Source organism: Ambystoma mexicanum, chromosome 9, assembly GCF_040938575.1.
Source record: "Ambystoma mexicanum isolate Mex_15411 chromosome 9, UKY_AmexF1_1, whole genome shotgun sequence".
Classification (NCBI taxonomy): domain Eukaryota; kingdom Metazoa; phylum Chordata; class Amphibia; order Caudata; family Ambystomatidae; genus Ambystoma; species Ambystoma mexicanum.
Genome location: NC_090931.1, coordinates 787380052 through 787405593, shown reverse-complemented (window position 1 = coordinate 787405593; position 25542 = coordinate 787380052). Strand labels below are relative to the sequence as shown.

Sequence of the window (25542 nt, the reverse complement as noted above, 5' to 3'; positions counted from 1 at the left end):
TTCTTTAAGTACACCATTACTACACCCCTTGTATAACATATTTTTAAAGGTGGAGAATATGCAGTCTGTCAGGGAGAATTCTAATTTCTGTGCTAATTCCCTTAAACCTTAGAGACCCCCAGCTCTTTTGCTGGACTTTAAGACTTTTTAATTTTAACCCTGGAGTGAGTGAGCCCTTTTTCTCACTCTCTAATGCGTTTTGATGTGATTTGGGTTTTTATATTTCCGTTGTTTTTGGAGTCTGACAAACTAAATAGGCATCTACTTTGTGTATGGTGACACACAGCACCTTCAGTGCAGTGTCACAGAGAAATCCTTTAGATTTCTCTTAAGGTTTAAATACCTTTTCTTGGGTGAACTACCGTTCCCAAGAACAGTAAAGTGAAATTGACTTTACTTACCTTTTCTCTTTGTATGTCCAGCACACCCCATCTTATGTGGAGTGCTGGGGGGGGTTACTTAGTCGCCCCTTTTCCTACTTACTCATGTAACATTTTTGATGTTACTCTCACTACTTTAAATGGCTGGGCGCAGTGGTTTAATGTTCCTACCGTTGTGCTTTTCTACCGCAGGCTGAATCCTCATCTGCAGTATAGCATCCATGGGTGACCATTTTGTCAAAATGGCCCCGGTCTTCTTTTTTCACCATTTTCTGTTTGAAGTCTTTCTTGGGTTTTACTCTGTGCGCCAAACCAGGTTTTACCCCTTTGTTCGCTTTGTCTTTGGCGGGCTTCAGTGCTGAAACCCGCTTCTGGCTCCATTGTGTCTGGAAGGGCAGTAAATCTGGGAGGTGCCCAAAACTCCCCTGACCTTTGTCTCCATGGTTACCCGAATGCCCCCAGTCTTGATTGGCTGGCTGGCTGGCTTTGCAGGACAGCCACCCTGCTGCGAGAGTGACAGCTAGGCTGTGCATGAATGGGAGAAACCTGCTTACAAGGCGAGGTTTTTTGGACTGAAGACGAGTCAACCACTGCAAAGGACATCCCGACGAAGAAACCGTGAACAAAGCTTGCTGCATCCTCCTGGACTGTTGAACTGCCCGGTGAAGCCCAGCTGCTGTGCTGAAACTCCTTTTTCTGACCGACAAGAGAAGCTCTGGGTGGAACAACTTCTTCCCATGGGTTAGTGGGACCAACTTAACCCTGAGACGAACTTTGCTGGAAGACCTTCCCCAACTGGCTGTACTTCCTTGCTGCTGCTGGAACCGAGTGCCAGGGGTTGAGAAATCCGTATTCGAGTCAATGTCTGTAAGCCGTCCAGAAGCTCCAGGAGTCTCCTGGGGACCCTCCCGAAGCAGGACGACCCAAGCTCGAGTCACCTCACCAGAGTGCTGGACTCAAGGAGTGAAGGAAGCCCAACCGGTGTCCAAGATCTGCGATGGTGCTAATTACTGAGCGCTGAAACCGCAAAATGCCACTGATCTAAAAAGAACCTGTAGCTGCCGCCGACCATCGAATTGCTGCCGCTGGAGTCCCCAGATGTCCTCCCTCTTGTCCCCACATCTGAGGCCCAGGAACACAGGATCTGCATCGCTGCAACCAGACAGGAGCTAGCTGGACCCTCTTCTTCTAACCAAAGGTACTGATCTGACTTGGGGGTACTTACCTCTTTGTCTGTAGCTTGCTCTTCTCAGTTGACACTTGCAGTAGCTGCGTTTTCTAGAGTTGATTCCAACTCTAATTTTCCAAAAGTGTAACAGCTTGTGGCCTAACAGTGATGTTCTACAACAAACTCTCTAAAGTGCCTCAGCTCCATATACTTTTCTCCAATTGACTTTGGCAGTCCTTTCTCCCTGCAGACTCTTCTATTCCATTGACATTGATTCTTACTGTCCCTCATAGGTGATACACTGGTTTGTTAACTAATATTGCTGGAAAAAGTTTTTATCTAGACTTCAATGGAAGATTTTAAAAGTGCTCACATGCTCTGAGAACCTGTTTAACATTTTTACTTCCTTTAACCTTTCCTTTCTGCCAACCTCAGAATTTACCAAGTACAAAAGTGATATATAAATGCCAATACTGTCCTAGTTAGTGAAGTCACCCCAGGATGTAGGAAGGGTGTATGACACATCTCTAAAGAATATCTACTTGCTTAACTTGATTCTGGGAAAGTATTTTGAAGTATATTTGTATTGTTGCACATTGCCCCTTTTAAAGAATGCTTATTTGACATTATTTTACTAGAAAACCTTGAGTGTAAGTGTTATTTGGAGACTTGTACTGCTGGATATCAATGCTACAACGCTACACCGTACATTTACCCCTCTTGAGATCAGTCTGGCTGCTCATTCACACTACCCACTTGTGTAGTACAGACCTATACCATTCGGTGGGTTACCTAATACCAAGAGGACAAGAGTTGTGTAGTCTCCCACAGGGTTACTACATCAATTCTTGCCTAACACAGTACTGTTCAACAATTGTATTCATCATAGGAACATGGGAGGTCCCCATCGCCACCCTCTTTTACATATATGGCGATAGCAATCGTAATTCACAGTTTAAACCTTCAACTGGAGTATTATTGGGCAGGCCCAAAGCTCTTCTCCATTTGTTCCCTTCAATGTTTTTTTACCAGGCTGTTTCTCTGTGGCCACCGGAGTGACCTTCACCAACTCTTCTGAAATAGTTAATTTTCAAATATTGCATGTCTGTTTATTTTTCATTGTTGGAACTATGTAAAGAAACAGTAAGCACCATCGGTCCAACTCAGTAACACCGTTCCTTGAGAGAGTTTAAGTGTTGATAATCTTTTGTTGTTGTTTTATGTTTAATATATCTTCAATTTAAGAGTTTAAATCAGCCCGACGAATCATAGTAGAATCTAGAAGTGAAAAACAAAACCTAACACAGATGCATGTGATGGCCTTAAACGTTGGCGTCCAAGATGGTGACAGTGATATAGCTGGGGACCCTGACTGCTGTGGTATAACAAGTGTGGCTGCACTCTCGTTGGAGCAAAGTGAGTGCCTTCCAGTCCTCATACCTCTCCTACTCACCCATACCCAGCAGCGATAGCTGGAGCGTGCAGCGGGATCTGCATGGTGTAGCTCACAGACTGCTGCAGTTGCCCCCCACATTCCTTTGGTATTCCCAGTGCTATGCTTGTCCACGAGGCTCAGCAATGAATAGTAATTTGTGGACAGTTGTGTGGGGCACTGGAGATGAGCATGCATATCTATTTAGTAGTGGAGGAGAATGTGATTGGACCTGTACGGTCAGGACAGCACTGTGTGCTTCCCTGAGCACCTCAGCTCTGCACTTTTCTCAGTCTCTGACTCTTGGCTGTGAAGCATCCACTGACTCCTTCCCAACTAGACCATCTGCGCAAAGGATAACGTCTTTCCAATATTTATTTTATTTTTACTCACAAACTCTGGAATCACGTCAACCCCGGCAAGTCTGATAAACTGTTTCAGAACCCAGAGACCAATATATTATCAGCATACTCAATAATCCTGCAGCATCAGTCATATTTCTACAGGTTTGATCGGTACCTAGTTTTCTTTTACCATATGCCTCCCACCTTATACACAAGTTGCAAGAAATAGTTTGCTGCTTACTCTGTGCTATTATTGGGCCAGGATTTGGGTTGTTTGCCCGTAACGGAAACGTTTGCGCCCGAAAAGACTATAGCTAACTTGACCTTTACGGTCAAACAACCCAAAGTAAATACCTTCCCAAGCATACCCTAAAAATACACTTCCCCCTCCCAATTACTTACCTTTTGGCGGCACAGCTCGTTGTGTGCCACCGACTCCCTGTGACACCGGTTCCCTTCACTTACGTGCTTGAGAGCTGGCGTCGCAGGGTCCTTTCCTTTTTGTTTTTCTTTTCTTTTTTTTTCTTACTTTGTTCTCCTATGCAAGGGACACCCCCCGCAACCCCCGAATCAGAAAATGCTGAACATAGGGATGGGGGACACCCCTGCAATCCCCGCTGCTCATGTTTGGTATTTTCGGACTGATTTGTACGAATAGTACAGGCCTTTTTCGGTCTTTTGTACAATTCGTACAAATGGATGCAGTCTTTTTGGTTATTTCCATTGGGCCAGTCTAATAAACCTCAAGCCAGTCAGAAGCCAGCCTGAAAACTCTGTCAAATGGGTCTACGGGTCTCATCGAGACTCAGTGCCATCTCAGGCTGTGTGGTAACTCTGGATCGGAACTCGGAAACCAGGGTTTTATTTTTGTCCACTCCAAATAATCTTTCCCAAAATACACAAGAACAAGCTCGATTCTATAACAAAAAGAAGTCAAAAGGGTGCACGCAAGAATGTCTAAAAGTAATAAGTCCTCCATCCGGAATCCTACTGTATCCTAACCACTTTCTCTAGCTTCCAAAACAAAGAAGAAGTAGTACTTTGTGGAACTATTAGTCTGGAAGGCATGGCTGCTGGCTTCTGACCACAATCCTTTCCCTTTTAGTAAAGATCCTTTCCCATAGTTCAATTTCAAGAAAGACAGTGCTTGGTGTGCTGGAAGGCTATCCAACAGTTGCAGCCCAGGTCTCTCTCTGTCTCTTCCATCTCTGGGATTCTTTCAGTCTTTCTTCCTTCCCACTCGAGGGTTCCCTCAGTCTCTCCTCAGTCTGGGGCTCTTCTCCTTCTCACTTCCTACTCTGGGATGTTCTCAGTGTCTCCTGCTCTGGTCCCACCATGGCTGCCTCCACACAAAGGGTCCTCTGCAGGACTCCCTGTTACTCTTCTGTCCTGTTTTCTGGCCCTCATTTTATACACCTGCAACCAGTTAACAGATTTCAGGTGTGGATCCTGTAAGAAACCTGAGGGTATTCTCCCAAACAGACCTCAAGAATCCCTTATTCAGGTGCCCAGGGAAGGGTTGGCGCTCTCAGATCGCAACCCTGCGGGTGGAGGCATGAGGGAGGATCACCTGGGTAGGGGAGCCCGGGGTTATGTTCGGGGGAATGCCCCAAGGGAGACGCAGTATTTCACCGGGGAAGAAGACAAAATATCTGAGGCTTTTTTAGGCTATTCCAAACCAACCACCCTTCAACCCAAAATGTCTACTGTACTGAAATCTATCTATCCTTCCACCTCTGGTAAATCCCCTAGGAGCCCAAACCCTGTTGTCTTCTGATACCAAATCTCTCAGAATCCCTGTTTTCCTGTTTTCTACCCAAATACTCCCAATCATCCTTTTTCTCGTCCCTCTGGTTACTATTTCCCGAATTCCCAATCCGTTTTTATAAACCACTACCGTTTCCACAATCCCCCTTATTCATCTTGCCAACCCTACAAACCTCACCTTTCCCAGTTAACTGACCAACCCTTTCCTTGTGACACCTTTTCTCCATCCTACCCTGTGGGATATCTCGGAACCCTAAACCCCTCTTTTCCCAACACAAACCCTTTCCCTACACTGTGACAAACAGACTAATACTAAAGCTGTTTACCTGACATGTCCCAACCCACAGATCAGGCAGAGTCAGGCAATTGACAATCCCGCAAACCTGACAGCCCTTTACTTTCCCCATAGCGATAAAAGGCAGAGCCCGAAAGCACACTTCGAGCAAGGCCGAACGCATAAGGAGACAGCTACACCAAACCGACAGTTCAAAAGGAGAAGAAAGGCGGTGAGACCTGGAAGAACAACGAAGGGGGAACTGCCCTTGCTCTTTTCACCTCAGACCCGCGAAGCCTCCGAAAGGGAAAGTATAAGACCGGGAGCTACAGCTGACATGTGAAGCAGCGCACGTCAGTGGTACATGGCGACCTCCCGCTTTGATAACGCAGGAGGAGAGGTAAGATGGCAACCGTGGTACTATCCTTGTCTCAAGAGAACAAAGAAGCCAAAGGGTTCAGCAAAGCCGGTGAGTCGGAGGAAGCTGATAGTAAACAGAACTGTGTTGAGCCCAAGGTTGCAAGTGGCAACATTTTTGAATGCAAGAAATCTGAAAGACAAAGAACTTGTGTATGTGGTTGAACTTTAGATAAAGCCCAGTTGAGGTCCATGTGCAGAGAGGTCCGGCGGCACGTGGGCGCTCATTCGAAAGACTCTGACCGGGACCTATTCTTTGAAACTACGAGAACCAGAATCCCTAGGAAAGGGTGGCGTGAGGGTTCCGAGTGGTCCTATAAGGGTTAGGTCAAATCCCTCATACAATCGAATGTCTCTGACCCATAACCAGAGGAAAGCTAGGGCAAGGGAGCCCAGCTTTCTGAGAAGGTTGTGAACCGTGTAATCAAGGTAAGTGTTAACCCGACAGAGTGATGCTGTGCGAAAGCTAGGAGAAGGAAAACCTTGCTGTCTGATGAAAATGAGCAATGCATGAACTGTATTAAAATACATGAAGTGTGTTAAAGAAAAGCCGTAGTGAACCCGACAGAAGGAGGCTCAAACTACAAGGAGGATCTGAGCCAGGCAGAGGGAGATCCTAGGGGTGAGAGGCAAGCGCCCAAGGTTCAAGAACGCTGGGAGAACCGTTGTTTATTTTGATTAAGAGGCATCAAGAGTAATACACCGTGAACATTGTGTTGACAAGAGTAAACCCTTTGGGGGTTGTGCGCAGTGGGGAATTGTTTAAAGAAAGAACATTTGACTCATACAAGCAATATTTGAAAGGCTGTTGTGAACCCGACAGAGGGAGGTCCAAGTTGCAAGAAGGATCCGAGCCTGGTGGAGGGAGATCCAAGGGGCGAAGAGCAATTTCCCAAGGTACCAGAGTACTGAAGGAACCTTTGTTTGTGTTTGTCGTTGTGAAGCAACAGACTTTCTAAGGCAAGTGAGTTAGCCTCTGAAGGTTTTGATATCATTAAACCTGAACTGTGAACCTCGTGCTGACGAGGCCCAAGAGTGTGCTGTGCTCGAGAGTCCCGCCTTGACCCGTGCTTCAAACGTGGGGAAGGGAGACCCAGCCTTAAGATCCTGACTTTCATTTTCCGAACAGTTCTTTCTTTTCTGGTGAATATTACCCAAACTCGTTTTGTAATTTAGTAGTAAGGATTGGCAATATCTTTTTTTTTTTTTAGTATAGGCCCTTTTTATTTGACAAGACGCCATTACGACTGCCTTATTATTTGATACCCGTATCTTGCTCCCATTTTAGATTTAGGTTTAGATTAGGTGTTTCTCACCCATTAAAAAGTTCAATAAACACCCTTGAACTGTGATCACTTGTGTCTGTCTTTACTGTTGTCACCATGAGTTCCTTACAATCCGTCGTTAGGTTTGCCTGACCATGATTAAAGGGACATGACTGACTCTCTGCAGGCATCTTCTTCGTCCCAGTGGTAAAGTGAAGGTGTAGTGTGTATTACTCTGTATCCTGTTCCTCGTCCCAGTACTTTCAAATGTCAAATGTGAGAAAATGAGGAGAGAAGTTTTGCAATAGCTCATAAAGGTCGGGAAAGGTTAGATTGGTCATTAATAGGGAAAGGGGGATACCATGGTGGGTACCCCACCCCCAATTTCTGTGAACCCTCCAACCAGGTGATTCTCTCTCGCTTCACCCCCCCCCATCCCTCCCGCAACACCCAGGGTCAGGATCCAAGAGTGATTGCCTTTCCCTGGCCACCTTAGAAGAGGATCCATACCCTCAGATTTCTCACATCACCAAAGAGGATCTTCAACAGTGCCTACAAATATTCCAAGACAAGCTGAGTCCTTGTCCTTCCAGACCCAACTTCAACGGCTGTCCGAAGATCTTGTGAAGACATGCAGACATCAAGACAAGGTTTCAGTCAATGGCAGAGCGGTTTTCCACAAATTAAGGGGCCTTTGAGCAGCTGGTACCTCTACAAGACAACTCTGCCAAAAGGATTGGCGCCCTGTAACACTTCTCCCATGAACTGGGCTGAAGACCTTGAGAATAGCTTGCATCAAGCTCATCTGCATATAGAGAGTCTGAAGTAAGTTATGCAAGGAGCAGTCATCCTCTGCTGCATCCAAGAGCTATTTGGGCAGATTTTCTGTCCCTCCAACCTTAAACATAGTGCAAGGTTCAAGTTCACTGTGTGAAGAAACAGTGCCAAGGCCTAGAGACATTGTTATAATACTGACCTGATACCTAGTGAAAGAATGTATCCTGAAAGAGTCTTGTTGACAGGCTCCTTTGTTTCACCTGCTTTAAGGTACAGATGACGAGTCGAGAGGAGACTCTCCTCTGAGAAAATGTTCCAAAAATCGATCTCGCTCCAGGAGTGGGTCTCACCATTCATAGTCTTCGACGAAGAAGTCGAAAAAGAGGCGCTACAGATCTCCATCGTCCTCTAGTGATTCCTCTCCTGAGAGAATTTAATGTCTGACCAAATCATCTATTCCTGCCAAGTGGGAAGAGTTCCGGATAGAGATGATAAAAATATTCGAGGAGGCGGGCCGCCCCCTCTAAGGACAAGAATGGATGTCATGCTCTTGGTCGTGCTGCATAAAGGCAACAAAGGGAAGGCAAAGTCCTGGAGGTAAGCCATCAACCCAACAAGAGCCATCGAAGTCTGGCCCTGACGAAATGTCACTTCTTTGAGTCGAGGGTCCAGCCCTTCGAGGGCATTGTCCGCAAAAAAAGTATCATTAGTGTCGAGCATGAGCCTTCTGATGAGGACACTCCATCCTTTGGCCAGGAGTTTGGTACTCCTAATGTACCAGAGGCCCTGGTCTGGGAAGAGTTCACGATGAAGGACTTATTTGGGAGCCTCCAAACAGCCAGTGGTGTGTATACATCACCTGAATTGGAATTTGCAAAACCAGACCCTTCAGACCACACAGAAGACCTCCTATTGGCAACTCATGACCAGGGTGGTTGACTTTCTCAGTTGGAGCAGACCTGCTTCCCCATTGGAGCAGGACGATTAAACAGATATCCTGGACCAGGGTCCAGAAAAGCATCCAATCCTTCCTTTTCACGTTGCCCTTCAAAAAAGGGTTAACACAAATTGGGATGCACCTGAGACTATTGCTGCGGTGAACAAGAACGTAACCAAGAAGTATAGGCCATATAGCAGCGATCCTGAATATTTGGCAAAGCACCCCACAGCAGAAAGCCTGGTGTTTCAGGTGGTGACGTCCTCTTCCAAACAGGCCGCATATCCCACTCTGCCTCCTGAGAGACGATACGAGAGTGGACGCTTGGGCAAGAAAGATGTTTTCTGCAGGAAGCATGGCATTGAAATATACCAACGCCACTTGCGCTTTAGCAAACTTCACGTTCACCCTGTGGGATTGTATAGCAATGGCGGCTGACCACATTCCCGAGGGGGAAGAAATAGACGGCTTCCTGTCTATCATAACTGACAGAGAAGAGGCTCTGTGCGAGTCTTTGCAGTCAGGACTGGATACTGTTGACAGCATCAGTAGATCCATGGCGACAAGTAGCATACTACGCAGATTTGTGTGGCTGAGAAAGTCGGGATTTGTACTGGAGGTGCAGTCCAGACTTCTCTATATGCCTTTTGACAGCTCTCGACTGTTGGGCAGCAAGGCTGATGAAAGCCTGGAGAAGCTGCAGACCACTAAGGCGGCAGCAAAATCACTTAGCATTGCAATTAGACAGCCACAATAATCCTACCCCAGTGGATCTTCTTGAAGGGGTAGGTCCTTTCGCTTCTATTCCTCAGTTGGTAGAGCTAGGGGACAGGCTAGTCATAGATGCCAAAGAAGATTCCCTCGTGGTGGACGAGGGAGAGGTACTAAGTCTGCCCAAACAGCGGTTGCTTCACCATTAGCCACTGTTCCAGCTGCCTCAAAACCTCTCTAAGGTCTTAATCAACAAGACCCCAGTGGGAGGAAGACTGTCTCAGCATCTACAAGAATGGTGGGGCATTACTTCAGATGCTTGGGCATTAGAAACTGCAGCCTAGGGTTACTGTCTCCCATTCATAAAAAGAAACACTCACTCAAAACTCCAGATCTGTTCCTTGTGCAGGACATTTTGAGCCTGCTAGAGAAAGGTGCTATTGATTGATTGCTACGTTATTTATAATGTGCCTATACACAAGTGTTTCAAGGCTCAATGTTGTCTGGCTATAGAACCAGTACCTGTAGAGGAATGGAACACAGGGTGGTATTCCCCATACTTTCGAATCCCCAAGAAGGACAGGGGATTGAGACCCATCTTGGACTTGAGATACTTGAACAGGTTCCTCAGGAAGGACACGTTCAAGATGGTTACCCTTTCTCAGATCCTTCAGGCCCTCCAGTCTCAAGATTGGATGTTGTCATTGGACCTTCAGGATGATTTCTTATGCCTATCCATCACAAGCACAGAAAGTAGCTGAGGTTTGCGGTTCTCATGATCAGTTTTGAGTTCTGCCATTCGAGCTGACCTCCGCTCCGAGGGTTTTCACAAAGTTAATGGCGGTTGTGGCAGTGAGTTTCAGGAGATGAGGGATTCACGTATACCCCTACTGGGATGATTGGCTGATAAGGGCACGTTCTCCCGAGCAAGCCCTGGAACAACTCAGCATCACCTGCCTTTCTCTCTACAGACTGGGCTTCTTCCTCAATTTCAAGAAGTCCCACATAATACCATCACAAAGACTCCAGTTCATCAAAGCAGTCCTGGATCCATCCTCAGGGAAAGTCTTGCCACCCGAGGTGAGGGCTCAACACATTCTGCATATGGTCACCAGAGTGCCCAGTGTCTTTCGGCCTTCCATTTTCAAAGGCTGCTTGGCCTCATGGCATCCTGCATTTCCCTGGTGACAACTGTGCGTCTGATAATGAGATCCCTCCAATGGGCCCGCAGAACTCAGTGGTCTCAATTCTCAGGCAAGATGTCAGACCTTCTTCAGATTCAGAGCAGGGTTGCGCAGGACCTTCTGTGGTGGAGCTGCGAAGGCAACATTCTGAATGGAGAACCATTTTGGCAGCCATGGCCAGAGATAACAGTAGTCGCGGACGCCTCACTCACAGGGTGGGGAGCACACGCCAACTATCTGACAGTCAGCGGATGTTGGTCTCCATTGGAGTCCAAACTACACATCAATCTTTTGGAGCTGAGGGCAATCTGACTAGCGCTGAAAGCCTTTCTGCCCTCTGTACGAGGAAAGAATATCCTGATGATTACGGACAACACAGTCGCCATGTACTACCTCAACAAAGGAGGAGGCGATGCAGCTCTGGTTCTGAGCAATTCAAGAGGGACTCTCCCTGTCATTGAGCTAGCTGAAGAAGAGAACGCAGCATCAGACCCTCGGAGCAGGTGGAGCAGAGTCTCTCATGAGTGGGAACTAGCTCAGGAAGTCCTTCAAGGGTTTTTTATTCTTTGGGGATCCCCTCAAGTAGATCTGTTTGCGACCAGTGCCAACCGGAAGTGCGAACTGTACTGCTGCATGGAATTTCCCCCAAGAGGAGCTCTAGGGGACGCGTTCGTAGTGGACTGGGAGTTTTGATTCCTGTATGTGTTTCCTCCAGTCCCCATCATTTCTCTCGTGATCAGGAGGTTGCGAAAGTTCGGGGAATCCGTGATCCTAATTGGATTGGGCCTGGAGGACGTGGTACCCGGACCTTCTGGACATGTCAATTGGCCCTCCAATGCATCTTCCAAAAAGAGAGGAACTTCTCTTGCGAGAGGAGGGTCGGGATCTCTATCCAGAGGTCAAGACACTCTGCCTTCACGCATGGTTTCTGAGAGGTTGAGCTATAAGGATTGGGACCTACCAGATGACGTAATGGAGATCATGCTTTCGGCCAGAAGGCCAGCAACAAAATCTTTGTACTCTTGCTGTTGGAACAGGTTCTGCAACTGGTGAAGAGATTAGAATTTGGACCCTATTTCATGTTATATACCTATGGTGTTGTCTTGCTACATTTGGCAAATCTGAGGCTCCAGATTGGAACCATTAAAGGTTATTTGGCAGCGCTTTCAATTTTTAAGCGCTCTTCTGCGTAAGTGTCATACTTTAAAATTCCTTTAATCATACAATTTCTCACGGGGCTCACCAACGTGTTTCCCCCAACTGCTTTTCAAGTCCCGGTTTGGGATTTTGAATCTTGTTCTAAAATGTCTTGTGTGCTCCTTTTGAACCTCTTACCTCGTGTCGATTCACATTTCTGACATTTAAGACCATTTTACTAGTAGCTCTAACATCAGCCTACAGGGTGAGCGAGTTGCAGACGACGTTATCTTGTAAACCCCCTTTTACTTGTTTTTTTTATAGAAACAAGGTTGTTCATAACGTAAAATCTTAGTTTCTACCTAAAATAGTCTCTGAATTCCATGTATCTAAAAAATTGTTTTTACCAACTTTTTACTCGCCCCTCATCCTTCAATGGAAAAGCAGAAGCTACATAGGCTACATAGACTTGACCCAAGAAGAGCTTTGAGTTTATATATTTTGCGAATGGCGAAGATTCGCCAAGCTGATCAGCCATTCATCGGATACATGGGTCATAAATTAGGATTAGCAGTAACGAAACAACCCCTGTCCAGATGGATATTCTGAGCATTGGAGAAGTACTAAGAGTAACACGAATCTGAAGTTAAAGTGATCATACATCTAAAAAGAAATTAAGTTTTTATACACCAATAACTGTAAATATGCAGTAACAAAAGGTATAAAGACAACGTATAGAAGCTTGCTATAGAGGAATATAAAACATGGCAAGGAAGGCCATATTAGGAAAACGGGCGACGGTTCACTTTGAATGTAACCAAGCTATCTCAGAAACAATCCGAAGCTGAAAGAATCCGAAGGCATAAAAAAGACAGCCCCGACGATGTCTCAAGAATGGGCCGAAGCAAAGATTCTATTTTTAAAGGATAAGTACAGACCACAAAGGGAGTACATGGATAAGCTTTGAACGTGAGAGATTCTTCTTAGATGAAGGAAGACGAAAACATCTGTGAGAGTCAAACTGCTGGTCAATTAAAATTGTATAAAGTTCATATGAGATAGAGTGAGCAAGTCTCTAGAGGACAAGAGGAGCAACAGCACCTTGCATAATTAAATCAAAAAGCAGTAAATGAAAGGCTGAAATTGACAAATTTGTGGTACACTCACGTGTGACCCAGAAATGTGCTCATACTCCCTTGAATGCTCTAGAACAGAGAGCAGCAACAATGTCTATTACAAACGGAAGACTTTGATTGATGGCCTACTGATGGCAGATAATGGTCTAATTGGGAAAATGGGGAGTAGTCTGATTGGATTCAAACACCTACGTTTCGTTTCAAGTACGTGCTGCTAAGGAGCCGAAAGCCCAAGGTTGGGATAGTATGCCAACCAATCAGTGGGGTTGGGGCAACCTAATATACAACATTGCAAGAGCCAATCCCCTGATGTTTTGTCCATCATATACAGTACCATATGAATTTAGAGTTAGTTCAAGGCATGCCCTACAGACAAGGGCTAGCCAATGAAGCACTAATGGTAACATATTTTATAAGTAGATATGGTCCCTTAACTAATCCCTCCTTTCGATGGGTTTTGCATTTTGCCACATAGACTGACGTCATAGATGACGTATATTGGGATATAAGACCGCCATGTAATCAAGTTACTTTGTGAGTGCAAACATCAGTCCGATGTCTGCTAGATGACCCTGCTTTATTAAATTGATAATAAAGTAGTACTTTACCATATTCCTTGAGAGTTTCCGGTTATTTGGTGTAAGATCTTGTAATTCCATCTAGCACAAAAGATGCTTCAAGGTGCTAGAGCACATGAGAAAGACCCTCCAGAAGACCTTAAGACCCATTCCACGAGGGGCATGTCAACATCTTCTACCCTTCAAAGAGGGGTGCCAATAAAGGACATCTGTGCGGCAGCCACTTGGTCTACCATCCATACCTTTATAAAGCATCACTGTCTAGAATCATCTTCATCTAAGGTAGGAGGATTTGGGAAGGCAGGCCTTCATTCGGTCCATGACTAATATTAATTCTGGAAAATTCTTACTACTGCCTCCAAAAGCAACACTGCTTTGGGAGTCTATCAAAAGATGAGGAATATGTGGTAGGACACAATCCATTCGAAGAACAAGTTACTTACCCCTAGTAACATTCTTTCGACTGGATGTTCCTCCCACTTATTCCTCATCGCCCCTCCCAACCTACCCCGCTGTAGAATTTCCAGGCTTTACACTTTACGCTCTTTTAGAGTCCGATACGGTAGGTTGATAAGCGGGTAATTCTGCAAAGGAAAACAGGGGAAAAGCAGAACTGAAGCCAACGAGTGCTGCACATGCTATCTATACTGGTGACAACGTTGATCTTGAGATGGAGGCCCTCGAGGGACATAGAGTGGACAGGATCGTAGCAAAGCACCCTCTGCCGAAAAGAAATTCTGAAGGAGCTGAAGCTGGAAAGAATATATCAAAAGATGAGGAATACGTGGGAGGAACATCCAGTCGAAAGAACGTTACCGGGGGTAAGTAACTTGTTCATTTATTCGAGTCCTAAAGCACACTCACTCCAAAAAAATGAAACATGCAGGTCATATCGCACAACACTCAATTATAAGCATTCATACAGTGTGAAGGGATCATGAAGCAAGCCACACACAACAGATTCAAGGTTCAAACAAAATATCTTTATTTACTTAAATGTCCGGATGGTGCAAGGCCTAACTTGCCCTATGCTAAGGTTGGATTTCCCTACATAAAGGAACTAAGGATAGTCAGTAAGTTCAACTTAAAACTCTGTCTGTGTCCAAAGCCTATACTCGCTCTCACAATTAAAGATGACCAATGTGTAGCGAGGTCAGCAACAAAAGAAATGGTTTTCCAAATAAAGTTCTGATCTTGTTCCAGCTCTCGGGTTACTTTCCAGCTCCCCTTCCCCAAGTTCAAAGCAGTTCCCAAAAGATCTTGGGTTTCCCGTCTCCAAGAAGACCACACAGTTCTGAAAAGGCCTCAGGGTTCCCTTCCCTAAGGCAACAACACAGTTCCAGAAGTCTCAGGGTTCTTTTCCCCAAGTTCAAAGCAGTTTCCAAAAGACCTTGCGGTTCTCTTCCCCACAAAGATAAAACAGTTCCAAAAAAAGGCCCCAGGGTTGCCTTCCCTAAAATGACAACACAATTCACAGTGTCTCAGGTTTCCCTTCCCCTAATTCACAAGTGGAGATGGTTTATCTTTGCTGTCCTTGACTTTTCCAGACAGGGTATCCTCGGTCTAGGCGCAGTTGTCGGACCACACGGTCCACCCATTACAGGTCGCGCAGCTGATAACCCTAGGCTTTCTTGCCCACACTCTCTTTCCCTGCACCTGTGCTCTGTTTTACATTCACTTTGTCTTCTCCTTGAGAGTCTCTGCTTTGCAACAGTGTGTTCTTCCACACAACTCACGCTGTGGTGCTTGCTCTCTTCCACCACCTTGCTTTCACAATCTTCATAAGTGCTCATTACTTGCTTTTCACTTTATTAATAAAACTTCACTCTCTGTCTTTAAGTGTTCATTACGTGTGTTTCACACATGCTTTCATTTCATTCGTAGGCTTATGAAAGCTTTCCTTTAGTTCGGTATTCAATAATGCTTGCTTTATGTTCAAGTTTCTTTACTTATAGTTCAGCGTTTGCTCATGGTGTTCTAAAACCACTCACTTTGGGTTCACTATCAATTGCGCACATAATTCAGTTCATCCGGCATTACCATGTGACCAGTTGTAGCCCCAGGAGCTCCCCGGTACGAGTGTTCCTTTCAATTGACTCACCGGTCCTTGACAGCTCCTTCGGGGTCCTCCTTTCTTTGTTCTCATTGTGTTCTTCAACACTTTTCTGGAGATCTGCAAGCATCGCTCGCCTTCTGCGAATCTCGCTGTGAGTTGCCGTTAGCTCCTCTCGTCTGGGAATCGGTGGCCTGCAGCACTTGGGAGTCTTGTGTGTCTCACAGCTCTGACTGTGGGCACTAGGCAGAGGAGACTTTGGCAGCCTTGACCCTCTGATGGCCCGCTCGGGCCTCAGCGTCGTGGTCTCCCATCTGCAGTAGCCGGCTTCCTGGCCTCCAGGCAGGACTCTCCTCAGCATTCTCCCCTCGCAGGTCCATCTCTTCCAGCCAAGCTTCTCTGCTACTGGTTTCCCCTTCCTTGCTGATGGTTCCACCATTTAAGCACATGTGACCTGTTAACAGGCTGGAGGTGCGAGTCCTTGCGTTCAATTGCCTAATGTGAGAAACTGAAGGTGCTCCTGCATCTAGTCCCCAGGGATCTTCTGTTCAGGTATCCAGGGAAAGGCCATTACTTTCGGATCTCAACCCTGGGGGTGGACAAGTGAGGGAGGATCACCTGAGTGGAGGGTCCTTGGAGATTGGATAGAGGGTACCTGAAGGCGAGACATGGTATCTCCCTTTTTCTAATACTGACCTACCCTCCCTTAGCCTTTATGGGCTATTGTCAGTCTAATTCTATCATCCAAAGTAATTTTCCTCCAAGTACTGTGAAGAAGAGGCAACTAAGAGCAGTGCTGGTGTACCTGGAAGGAAGCAGCCGGCGAACCAGCAAGTTACTTCTCCCGTGTGGAGGGGAGAAGCCAACAAGCGGAGCATCAGTAACCCGGTAAGGCTCTCAAAGGAGACTGGGACCTCCGGGGTGCTCCGAGGGGCTGTTGAGCCTGCATAAGTAAAACCTTGTGAATATTGAATACCGAACTTGATGAAAGGGGCTGCTGAGCTCGTAGAAGTAAATCTTGCATTTATTGAATATAGAATTATTTGAAAGACATTATCTGAGCTCACACAATGTAAAGCTATACATCTTGAATATTGAATAACAGGAAAGCATGGTTAGAGTGAAACCAAGTGAATGCTACAATGCAGGAAATATTATATTATATTATAAGAAAGTTGTTACATCAACAAAACGTACAAAGTGTTAACAACTATAAGAACAGTCTGGAAAATTCAAGTGTCCCATGGTTAAAAAGTACTTTGAAATTCATCTGAAAATAAATCCTACAAGGAAATGAAAGCGTTGTTTTGTGAACTATTAAGCATTAGCTTTGGGAAACCTATGGTTGCATGACCTTTGATGGTTGGACCGTGTGCTGTATGACAACTGTGCCTAGACCAGAAGGTTTCTTAGTACAGACATTTCCAACATCAAGACTCAAAACACATCTGTTGGCTGGTTGCCTGACCTGTGATGGGTGGACCATGTGGTCTGACAACTGTGCCTAGACCAAAGACCACTAAAGGTGGGAAAGCAGCAAAGAAGTGAATCCTTGGTGTAGTTAACCAAAGGAAGAGTCAAGTATTTCTTTATTGGACATTTGTAAAGATGTAGATCCAATGATCTTTTGCGAACTGGTAAGCAGACGAAACAAGTAAACTATTGAAAGTAAATCTTGGGGAAGGCAACCCTGAGAACCAAACTTGGAGAATATTCATCTTGGGGAAGGGAATTCCAAGATCAGTCTTTTGTGAACTTTGTTACCTTTGGAACTTGGAGAAGGGAAACCCGAGACTGGCAAGTGATGTTAACAGCGATATTAGTGAATCTGCAGAAGGTAACCTCAGAACTTGAACAGTCCTTATTTTTTTTTTAAACTTTCTTTATTGCTTTTCATAATTCAACCAAGAAACAACTTAACTGATGCCTGACCACCTCCGTCGCCATTCCCAGCAGTTTCCGTTCCGTGCGGGACCCCCCACAATCATGGACCGCAACCATACCGCAGGCGAGTATACCCGAGGCGTAGGAAGCATTTCGGTCATTGCCTCCTTGATCTTCCTCCAGAACAATCTAATGTGCGGGCAACCCCCACGCCACATGAAAAAAATCAGCAGGCTCCACACCACATCTCCTACACCCCTGGGGGCTTTTAGTGTAAATTCTGTTCAACCTCATCAGGGAATAGTAAACCTGGTGCAGAAGTTTAAAGTGGGTCAATCTGTATCGGGCATTCAGGGAAATCGTTCGAGTCTGGATACATATGAGTTTCCATTGAGCGTCGCTCAAGCCACAGCCCAGGGAGGCTGCCCAAGCAAGCACTCTTATAAGCTGCCTGTCTCGCACCCATTGCACTCCGAATCACTTTATAAATGGACGGAACTCAGGCCACTTAGTTTTTAATATCCCCCTAATTCTATAATACAGGTGCAGAGTCACCGCATTGTGCTCACCTCTACAACGCAGCTCCTCCCATTGTATAACCGTCCGTCTTGTATCATGTCTCCCTGCGACTGCACCCCCAGTTTATAAAAGTGCTCCTTAAATGATTTTTCGTGTGTGAGTGGTATGCCAATCACATTATAAATTGACCATTCTGGATGAAAGTAGGGCGTAGCGTCCGACAATCGGCTCAGCCGCTCCCAAGCCTTACAGGTCACGTTTACAGGCTGAAATCCCCCTTCGGGACAGCGTCTCTATTCACCCACAGCATTCCCATTAGACTATTCAGGTAGGAGATCGCTTTCGCCGCCATGGCATGTGAATAAGCCGAGCTCGGGGACCTCCAACCTACTATATACTGCAATTGTGCTGCCAGAAAGTACCAGTGCATGTCAGGGAATTCCAGTCCGCCATGCTCATAAGCCAGCCTCAGGGTGTCGGACGCGATACGAGATTGTTTACCAGCCCACACTAATCTGAACATCATTGTCCTAATACATGACCAATAAAGGCCAGGGGGCTATATTGGGACATTGTTGAAAATATACAGCAGCTTCAGTAGAATGACCATCTTGGCCAAGGCCAAGCGTGCTGCCTGCGAAATGGGGAGCAGGATCCATGACTCCACTTTCTGCTGTAGGGCCTCAAGCACTTTTATGTAGTTATCCCTGTACAGCAAATTGACTTCTGTGGTAACTATGATGCCCAAATGCCTCAACCCACCAGGGCACCATCGAAAGTCATTGCCCACATCGGTCTGCAGTACCCCTGGTGTTAGAGGGAGGACTTCAGATTTATTCCAGTTGATATTAAGGCCAGACAGTTCCCCAAATCTGAGCACTTCCTGCGATAAAAGGAGCTAAATTCTGCTTGGGATGTTTGACATACAGTAGGATGTCATCTGCGTATAGCCATATTATAGCTCGATGCCTATTCACACAGAAACCCCGGTGGGCATGTAACTCCCGGACGTGGCATGCTAGAGGCTCCATGGCCAAGGCAAACAAGATTGGGCACCCCTGCCTCGTACGACACGTGGGGTAGAGGAGCTCCGAGTTCACCCCGCTTGTATACACAGCAGCCCGTGGGGCAGTATAAAGCAGCCTGGCCAGCTAATATAGGTAATGCCAATCCCCGAGCGCCTCAGCTCCTCAAAAAGAAAGGGCCACTCAACCAAGTCAAACGCCTTTTCGGCGTCCAGGGCTACCAGTGCTATGGGGACCTCAGGGTTAACATTATGCATCACAGTAAATAAGCGCGTTAAGTTGTACTGAGTGGCCCAACCTGGTATAAAGCCTGCCTGGTCAAGAAGAACCAGAGCAGGCATATGTGGCAATAGTTGATTGGTTAGTATTTTTGCTAGTATTTTATGGTCGGTGTTAATCAACGACAGTGGTCTGTATGACGCTAGCTGGCGAGGATCTTTCCCTGGCTTTGGGAGTACTGTCACTAATGCTGATCTAGTCGATTCAGGGAGTGAATCTCTAGTCTTGGCATCTTCATACATACCCAGCAAATGGGGAGTTACAATGTCAATGTAAGCCTTATAAAATTTGGCTGTGATGCCATCTAACCCAGGTGCCTTACCGTTAGGAAGCGATTTTATAGGTTCTCGGATCTCCTCGTCCATATTAGGGACGTTTAGTGCCCCACCTTGCTCACTATCTAGCCACCCCAGCGCTATCTCATCGAGGTATTCAACCAGCTTATCGCGCCCACCTCTGTGACGCAATGCATATAGCTGTGCATAATAATTATAAAACTCCTTATTTATCCCCTGTAGATCTTTGATAGCCCCACCGTCCGATCCCATAATCTCCGCTATGGGGGCAATTTGTCGCTCCCGTCTAATGGCCCAGGCCAGAGTTCTACTTGGGCAATCTCCCTCCCCATATCTTATTCCCACTATAGGGTCTCCCAGAAATGTTTCTTCGCTCGCTGCTATTTGTTGATACCCCTCCCTGCCTGCCCTTAGTTCGGCTTGAATCGCTGGGCCATCGGAGGCACTTTGTTTGTTTTCTAAATCGCGGATAGTGCCCTCCAATCTCCTCATAGACCCCCGCAGCGCCTTCAGTACGATATGCAGCACCCCCTAGCATACACCTTAAATGCCTCCCATTTGTGCTTTGGCTAGGCACCGAACCAGCATTGGCCTGGGAGTAGGTTTGAATGTCTCGCTCTATGCCAGCATTAAAGGCCACGTCCTCCAGGGATGCAGCTCTGAAACGCCACCAGGGCGAAGATGGCGAGCCCGCAATATCAGTGATATGGACCAAGACTGGTGAATGATCTGAAAGGGTTCGAGGAAGTATCCTAGCTCCCACAGCCTTCCTAGCGATGGAGGTGGATGCCATAATGTAATCGATCCTGGAAGAGCTGCAGTGAACGCTGGAAAAAAAGGTGTACTCTCTAGTGGCAGGGTGCTCCTTCCCCCATAGATCACAAAGGTCATGATATGCAGCAATAGAGAACCACGCCCTGGCCGCCTGCGGGAGTGCCTGCTGTAATGTAGCCGATCTATCCAAGTCAAGTGTAAGTGCTAAATTGAAGTTGCCTGTCCAGAGTATTTCATAGGCCGGGAATTTATGGATGTGCCTAGCAGATTGGTGAAAAAAGTCTGGGCTATCCGCCTTAGGGGCATATATATTTATAATTAGGATTTTTGCACCACTTATTTCCCCCGCCAGAAGTATATAACAGCCCTCTTCATCTTTAATTTGTTTGTGAAGTTGAAACTGAAGGGATACATGTATGTACGTCGCCACCCCTCTGGCATCTGAGGAATAGGACGAACAATACCTATGTACGCCCCAGCCAGCTAGTTTGGGAAGATGTGCATCATTAGCCAGGTGTATTTCTTGTAAGCAGAGCACGTTAACCTTGTGATTCCTGCTGAAGTTTGCTATAAGGCAAGACTTTTTTTTTGTTCGTGAATCCTCTCACATTCCAAGTCATTATTGTGAGCTGCCGACCCTGCCCACCACTCATCCCCAATGCGCCCATAGATTGCAGGGTGTAATGGCACCCATCATCCTATCTATATTGTGCATAGTATTAAGGGTCCAGAACCTGCTAGGGTTAGCGCTAGTATCAGAGCATGTGCAAGACGATAAATCAGTACTACCAATACAATTCCCAAAGAACTGTAAATATCCCACACCACACCCTCCCCCCTCCACCCCCACTCCCAACCATGCCAGCAACCATAACCTACCGGCTCTCTGCCCACCCCCGCAACCCTTCCCCCAACCCAACCATAGTAGACAAAACTTTAACCTCAACTAAACTATACCGCAGTACCTACGGCAACCGGGGGTCTGAGGGCAACTCTAGCGCTCCATATGGCCACGGCTGACGCAGTCAAACCACCTCCCCCCCGCACCCTCGACTCCCCATGTGTCAAGGAGTGACAGCACACCCCCCGGTGTCCAGCACTCCTCTTACCTTCCAAAGAATATCAGTACTAAGTCAAGAAGGATGCTGTGGAGATCCCCCCGGCTCTGGTAAATTTCTAGCGAATTGTTCCGATGCATCCGGAGCAGTGAAAAAAACCACTGACCCTTTATGTTCCACCCGAAGCTTAGCCGGATACATCATGGAGTATTTTTCTCCTTTACTCCGGAGGATGCTTTTAGCCATTTGGAAGGTCTTCCTTTGGTCTTGGACTGCCGGGCTGAAGTCAGGAAACAGTCGTATAGTGGAGCCCTCCCATTTGAACTCTTTCTTCTCCCTGGCTGCTCATAGTATGGCGTCCTTATCCCAATAACAAACAATTCTTGCAATAATAGGGCGCTCCGGGGCACCCGGAGGAGGTCTGGGTGCCAGTGAGCGGTGCCCACGCTCCACCATGTACATGTTAGATAGAGGCAGGTTATCCAGAACGTCCACCAAAAGCTGCTCAATGAACTTTTCCATATTGTCTATGTTAGCAGACTCCTGAAAGCCCGTGATCCTGACGCCCGCAGAGTTTTTCTATCTGTACTGCCGAAACCTCAGCTTTATAGGTGAGGGCATCTATTTTAACCCCAAGCGTATCTGTACTCCCCTTCAGCGCCAGCAGCGTCTGGTTCAGGGCCGCAATGTCCACCTGTTCCGCAACTGGAGCCTGCGAGGCTGCGCCTGGCACTGGGCCTGCTCTGTACGGGTAATCTTCTGATTACCCATAGAGCCTAAAGGAGAGAGACCGAGCCAGTCACTCTATCTCTGACCCAGATAGTGCCAGCAGATGCCCACTCCCTTGACCAGTACAGCATGGGGTCTCAACCTCCAAGGCACCGCCCTCAGTCTATAAGGAGCTAAAAGAGCACAGTCTCCGCCATCTCAGTGGGAAACTGCACACAGATCTGCCTTTTCGCCCAGCAGCCCACCTAGTTAACTCAGAGGATTAGCAGTCCAATATGTTAGGTAGCAGGGGCGCAACACCTCAAAATGAGATCCAGACAGCAGGAGCTCGGGTCCTCCCCCTCCTCCAAAACAGAACACCACACTACAACAGTGGAACACTGCGCTCCCCGAGAGCTGTTGTAGATGCGCAGGGCCAAAGAGGTGCGAGCATCCACCAGTTCCAAAACCAAGGACTCCAGTGTAACTGAGCTGTCCACCATCCAAAGGTGCCCACAGCTCAATCTCAGTCTGTGCTGAGCAATGTTCCCCCTTGAGCCGAGCAGTGCACTAGCGGCGTCCTCCCGCCCCCGGCTTGGTCCCTTCCAGCACTTTCTTCTTTCCAATGGTGCAATCAGCGCATCTCCAGGCCGGCCAGGCGTGCCGCTCCGTGACCCGTGGTGACTCCTCCCTCAGCCGCACAGGTCACCCAGCAGCAGGGCAAGCCAGCCCACACCTGGCTCCGGGAACCGCAGCGATCCCCGCTCTGGGCTGTCAACTCGGGGGGAGTGCCACCCCAACACCAGGACCAGCCGGGGATCCGGCCCCCGACAGCACGCCTTCCAGTCCGGGGAGGCCAGAGCCCAGCGCTCAGGGACTCAGACGAGTGTAGGTGAGCCGGTGGGGCGAGAGGGGGAAGGCCGGCTCCAGCAACGTTCAGATGTGCCCAGCCCCACGGATCCGCTCACCATCCAGGGCAGGTGCTCCACACCCGGTCGGTTCCGCCGAGCCGGGAGGGCTCCGAACCATATGCCCACGCCCACCGGAGCCGGTGCTACAGACGTTGCAGAGCTCCGGCCCGCCTCACCCACCGCCATGGCCAGCCTCCACAGGTGCACCCCAGTCAGCGACCCTGCCAGCTCAGACGCTGTTGTCCCAAGCAGGATTGGTCCCCGCAGATGGCTGAGCGGGATCATTGTCACGGGCACTTCGGTCGCCTCCCGCGCTGCAAGCCGCTCCTCCCCCACTCTCTTCAGTCGGGCCGCAAGGCCCCTCTTGCTGTTACGACCTGCGGTGCAGCGGCTGGGCACACAATTCCATCCGGGGGTGCCAGCTATGTTAATTATTCTCTCCAGCGATTGTCGGGGGCTTGGGGTGGAGAAGGCAGGATATTTGAAGGATTTTGATTCTAGCCGTTACTGGAGCTTTTCAGGCAGCGGCCATCTTGGTCTGCTGTGCAACAGCGCCCCCCATCAGTCCTTATTACCACAAGACTACTTAGGAACTCTATTGATATTGTGAGTGAGAACTTTAGAAGAACTTAAATTGCAAATCATTGAACATTTACTTTGAAACACTTATATTTGGTTGAGAGCTTTTCCCCACTACTTTTGTTGTAGCTGTGAGAACAAGTATATGTTTTGATACTGACTTACTTTTGTTTTGGACTTAAAGACACAGACTTTCCTTATATTACTTTAGGCAGGGACATCCCACCATAGCATATGGTTAGTTAGGCGTTCTACCATCCTGAGTATTTATAACGCTTTGTTTGAATATATCTTTGTTGTCTGTTTCATCTCTTTTGATACCATGCCTGTATCACACTGACCACCATTACTTATGTTCTCCGGACATGCCTGACCCTCACAATAGTTTTCAGGCCTCTTCCTCGTCTCAGTATCAGATTGGTGTAACTGATTGTTAGTGTGTACAACTTCTAGTCTCCTCTTCCTCGTCCCAGTACTAGAATGGTGTGACTGAGGGGAACTATGCACAAATCTCAGTTGTTTTCTTTTCCTATTCTGGCCTGATGTTTCTCTGAAACAATATTAGGGGGTTGATATGTGTTTACCTTCCCTGAATAAGGAAACCTCCTCCTATTTAACATCTTCCTAGTGTCAATACTGTGTCTCACTAAAGGACATCCCCCTTCCATTACCCAAGTCTACTATACGCAGTTGATCCTCCCTAGCATATCCACCCCCAGGGTCGGCATCCAAAAGTGATGACCCTCCCAGGGTCACCTGAGCAGAGGATATCGGGGAGAAGGAAGTGAGGACGTCCTCAGGTTCCTCACAACAGTCACCATAGGTTCTTAAATGCATTAAGTGATTTAAATCAACAAGAAACGATAAGTGATGCAGTAAGATGGAACCAACTCACAAGGAATAAGCCCTAGCTCCAGAAGCCCAATCCTTATGAAGAGTGGGACCTTGTGCCCAAAAGCCGGAATGCTTCTCTCCAGAATGTCTGATGCAGGTAAAGTACTTGTGTTGGTCATTGTTCAGGAGAAGAGATGCAACAGAGTTCCTGGTAAGTAAAAATGTGTTCTTATCTTTCAGTTTACACTGCTCAGGTGCGACGACCAAAAATCAGTGGAATCGAAGGATACAGAGGCTTGTTCTCAATATTATCGTATGTGGGTGGAAAGGGGGAGACAAATGCTTTGCATTTACTTGCCCCCTGACCCTGATTTTCTCAGAGGACTGAATGGGTCGACTGGGGGGGTCGCTGGAGGTTTGTTTTCCTGGCGTTGGTTCCAGTGAGAGATGGCCAACAGCTGCCGGTGCAAAGATTCTTCCTTTCGAGTCCAGGAGCAGAGTGCAACCTTTGGAAATGGAGAAATGGAGAAAGCACCAATGCAGAGCTTTTCAGGACACTTCAAAGGACGGGGGAAGGCGAATACCAGCAACAGCCATCTCACACAGATGACGGCAGACGTCCTTCCAGTCGCGGTTGAAAACTTTCCAGAATAGGATCCCTTAAAGCTGAGAGGCTGAAATCTGTCAGGAAGGCAAGTGCCACAGTGCTGGCTGCAAAAGCAGAACGGTGACGGTTCTATCGATCTAGCCCACTGGAGAGATGTTCGGTCCACCCGGTGGTCCAGGGATACTTCCAAAGGCTCACGATGGCTGGATCCTTGAGAACACATCGAGACTGGTTGGTTCCACCAGACCCCGGGTTGAAGCACCGCACAGGGCCTTTGCAGATCAAGTATTATAATAGGGCTTCAGGACGGAAGGGATGCTGGGCCTTTACAGGAGTCTTCTTTTGATCTTCAGTTTTCTGTTCTTCTACACAGGATTCTTTGCTCCATTGCTGATCTGCAGAAATGGCTGCAGGAGTCCACTTCTTACCCAGAATCCAGGCTGGAAGCAAGTCCAAGCCCACCAATTATAAGGATCTGCACCATTCAAACAGCCAGTAGTTGTCCAAT

At 47.3% G+C, this 25542-nt stretch overlaps 1 protein-coding gene across 4 annotated transcripts in view; it reads left to right on the top strand.

Moving 5' to 3' along the window:
- ANKRD44 (ankyrin repeat domain 44) overlaps positions 1-25542 on the top strand; it is a 1456106-nt gene that overhangs the window by 1117233 nt on the left and 313331 nt on the right. The gene's annotated exons all lie outside the window — the stretch shown is intronic.